The following is a 4,180-nucleotide window of genomic DNA, read 5'->3' on the forward strand; positions in this document are numbered from 1 at the left end:
AATGAATGCTCTTCTTCATTTTGGGATGTTTCGAGCTTCCACAAGGATTCACCTGAAGTTACCACAAAAAGATTGATACCAGTGAGAGCAAAGAAATCTTTTTCATCTTTTCACCAAATGATGTTAACCAAAATCTCCAAATTTGCCCCAATTGTGGGGTGGTTCTTGACAGGGGTATTTTGAGAATTCTTCACATTTAAAGGCTCAAATGGGCTTAACTATGATCACCTGTAGTGTATAGGATATAAGAAGGAAATGCCTCTTTTCATTTCGATCTGTATACTATTCGCGAATGAATCTCTCGTCCTTAAACAACACGAGTTTCTCTTTTTCGCTCCTCTCAAAGTGTTTACAGGACGTGTTTGGGAATGGTTTGCCTTTCTTTATCTTAAGTGTTTCTCACTTGGCATAATTAACATCTCCTTTTCATTTTATTGAGATCATCACGGATTAATTAATCTCCACAGGGAATTTTGATTCAAAATGAATGATCCGCCAAGCATCAAGGCGATTTTTGGACAAAGACGATATTCAAAATTTTCGTGAAAAGTTTGCTTTCACAATTCTACTTTTGTGCTCTTTTCTCAAATACATCATAAACTCCCCCATTTTTTCATGAAGAAAATTTTCATTTGAATTTTGGAAGAAGGGTACTTACCTGCGGCATGGCGACTTGGTAACCCTGTAAAGAATTGGAAAGAATGTGTTAGTTAAAGACACTTTAAGGATTAAAAATTTGGGAACGATACAACATTACCCCTCGTTTGCATTTGTCCTTCAGGTCTTTGATGCTTCCTATCAAAGGAAAAGAGAATTATATCAAAAATTGTATTAAAATGGACAATTGGAAACGATACAATTTACCCTTCATTTGAATTCGCCTTCTTGGGTGTTTGACAACTCCCTTCATTTGAATTTGCTTCCATGTATGTTTGGCAACTCCCTTCATCTGCTTTCTTCGCCTTGATTTTTCAGCATTATTTCGATATTTAAGGGCATTGTCCCTTGGATGCTTTGCCCCATCTATTGCATGTTTCCTTGGTAGGAGGTGTCGCCTCCACGGTCAATGTGTGCCTTTGTCTATAAGAGAGGAGACACGTTAGTTCAATCCCAAAATTGAATTGGACTAATTTAGGAACGATACACCCTTTTTGTGTTGAATCGAATGACTCCTCTTTATCATGCATCATGGGTGAGGATTATTGCCCTTTGAGTGACCTGCTCTGTTTATCACCCCCTTCAATGTGTGTTGCCTCATCACATTATTTCACCTGCAAAACGAGAGATGGCACCAGTCATTTCCACTCTCAGTTGAACTAACTTAGGAACGATACAACTCCTTTTATGCCGACGTGGATGGTTACGCCTCATTGTATTTTCTTAGTCGAAAGTTTTGTCGTTGTGGTCCAGCACATTTCTTGATTTTGTGTTGAACCAATAGACTTCATTTCATCATGCTTCCTCGTCGGTGGTTGCTACCCCTCAGGTGATTTGCTCCATTCATCATCTTCTCTTTCCATCATATCCATCATCAAGCCACCTTCCCAACTTTAAGTGACTAAATAGATTGTCACTCAAATGCCGAGAACATTGGAAGAGGTATTCCAACCATTTCCGAATTGATCCCATAAAAACAGACTGAATAACAATGCTTCTCGCCTTGGTCAACTTTCCACTTAATGATGTTAATCGATAGAGACATGGCCTCTAGCAACATTCTCACTACTGGCTCTTGAATTGGTCATACTGAAAACCTTGTGCATTTCTCGAGATAATGACTGACACCCCATGGGATCATGCGTATGAGCAAGCTCCAACCCTTCATTTATTGTTGGAGGTTCTTGAATTGAACTGGTCATTTTTCGCATCGTATGCCTGCCATGGTTTCCCTTTATGTACAAGGTTGATAACTTGAGTCCAACATCGAGGGTCGCAAACAAGGACATATCTCAAAACAGAATGCTCCGACAGATTGCAAGGAGTCGTTTTACAAAAATCAGTTTGCAAGTAATGTTCGCTCTCCTCTATAGTGACCTTGAGAGGAGCATAACAAGTAAACATTAATTGCCTGAATCCAGCGAGCTTTGTGGCTGGAACATACGAATGCTTGAATGCCTTCCCCAAAAAATTAGAAGCCAATAGCCAGGAATTCAAAAGATTGGCTAAACCAATGGCTACAGAAGAAGAAGAAGAAGGTCCCCACGAGACGGTGTGACCACCCGACCTTTTCTCTATACAACTCAATCTCTTGCTTTGCCATTTGGGCGAATCTCTTCCTCGAGGCATTGATTTTGGTGACAATGAAGGAAGACATCGTTCTACTAGGAAGTGAAGCATTTGATTTCTGTCTTCTAAGGGAGTAATTGCCACGACAGTTGGCGATGATTTAATTTCTGTCTTCTAAGGGGATAACCACCAATTTTCGAAATTGTCCATTGTCACCTGTTCGTGAGAAAATGTATGAACAAATCAGTTTTGGAATAAATTGATTTCATTGGAACGATCACAATTTACCATCCTAGAATGCTTCTCTGGCGCTTCCATGAAAATTCAACCCATATGGATAGCTTGCGGTATCTCCACTTGGACCCCAGCAAAAAATTGCTTATGAACTTGAATTTGAGTTGCAAGATTTACAAGAACATTCGATTGGGTTCGCGATCAAAACCCAAAACGCAAAACATGATTCCTACTAAGAATAAAGATGATGACAAAGTATAAGAAACTCTTGCATAGAAGAGTACAATAAACAAATCTCGTCCTAGCTTCTAAGTCCACTTCTTGGCGTGCCCAAGCATGAGAATTTTAAGGAGTGACCATCATGTATAACCTGCAAAAGGAAGACAATGTCAGTATGGGAATGAAAAAATGGATCTCTCATTGAGGCCGTCTCTTATAGTGAAAGCGAGGTAAAAAATACTTTGCCCCCGAATCCCCGTTAACGAGGGTTAAGTGTTTTGCCACCGTTTCACTTGTAAGAGAAAGTATCATTGAGAGATCATTCCATGGTTTATCAATCAAACGCCCATTTGGATTTTGCAAGCCAAAATAGTTCCAATCATTTAAGTTCGAGAAATTCTCCTACAAATTTGTGACTTTAATTTTTAAAATTTCACCTATTAAAATGTGAATCTACTCTTGAAAAAATTTCAATTTTGAAATATTCAAACACCCAATATAATTTCAATTCGACATCTCAAATTGCAACGTTGACTTTGAAAAATTTAGTGACAAAACTTGATCTTAGACCCACAATTGAAAATTCCGACAAGCCAATAGTTTTATGGGGTCAGATGAGAAATATTGGCCTATGTCGCATGTAGGAACTTTCTTATTATGGGTCTAAATCATGTTGGGCATTCAATTGATTTCCATGGATTTTACGAAAACAAAATTTCAATTCAAAGTGAACTAATAATGAGAGAAATCATACTTACAACGGGTGATGATCGTTTTTTTTTTTTTTTTTAAAACACAGACACGCATATGCACCTGTGAGGTTCACTAAAAGGTGGGATTCTAAAGGCTTACGGTCCCCATCCCAAATAGATCAAAAGAGTTTTTCCCATTCCGCACTTACGTCGGACAGTCCTCTTTATCACTATTTGAAAATGGGCGGAACCAAAAGGGGATAGCCATGGGTCCTTCCCCGCACGGTTTCCACACTTTTGGCACCTCCTATGGATTTCCTAAGGCGATCGGGGTTTTAGATCGCGGTTTGTGTGTGCAAGGTGTAGTGCTAAAGCAGGTAAAAGCATGCACAACAGTTGATATCAAAACAACACTTCAATTTTCATTCACATATACGTACACCCTTTACACCAACCTGCAAAACAAACATGTCAACAATCAATTCACCCCTTATAACTCCTAACCTACAAAAACATTTAACACAACGTTAGCGGACTTACCTTAGCCTTCACGAAGCGCTGTCACAAGACCACGTTAGTTAACAAACAATCAAGTTATATTAGGCCTAAGTCCTCAAGTCCCCAGCGGAGTCGCCAAGCTGTCGCGACCCTTCCTAAACCGGCCCCGCCGCCTAAGGGGTTAGGCTAATGGATTACTAAGTTAAACCTAGCTCGAGCTCTCCCAAGCTCATACCAATTCGCGACTTAAGTTAAAGTTATTAACATGGAAATCAATTTCACCTAGGAGTCGCCACTAATCAGTTTTTGGT

The sequence above is a fragment of the Syzygium oleosum genome, unplaced genomic scaffold (genome assembly GCF_021117445.2).
Source record: "Syzygium oleosum isolate NSW1041296 unplaced genomic scaffold, Sole_v2.1 Sole_v2.01, whole genome shotgun sequence".
NCBI lineage: Eukaryota > Viridiplantae > Streptophyta > Magnoliopsida > Myrtales > Myrtaceae > Syzygium > Syzygium oleosum.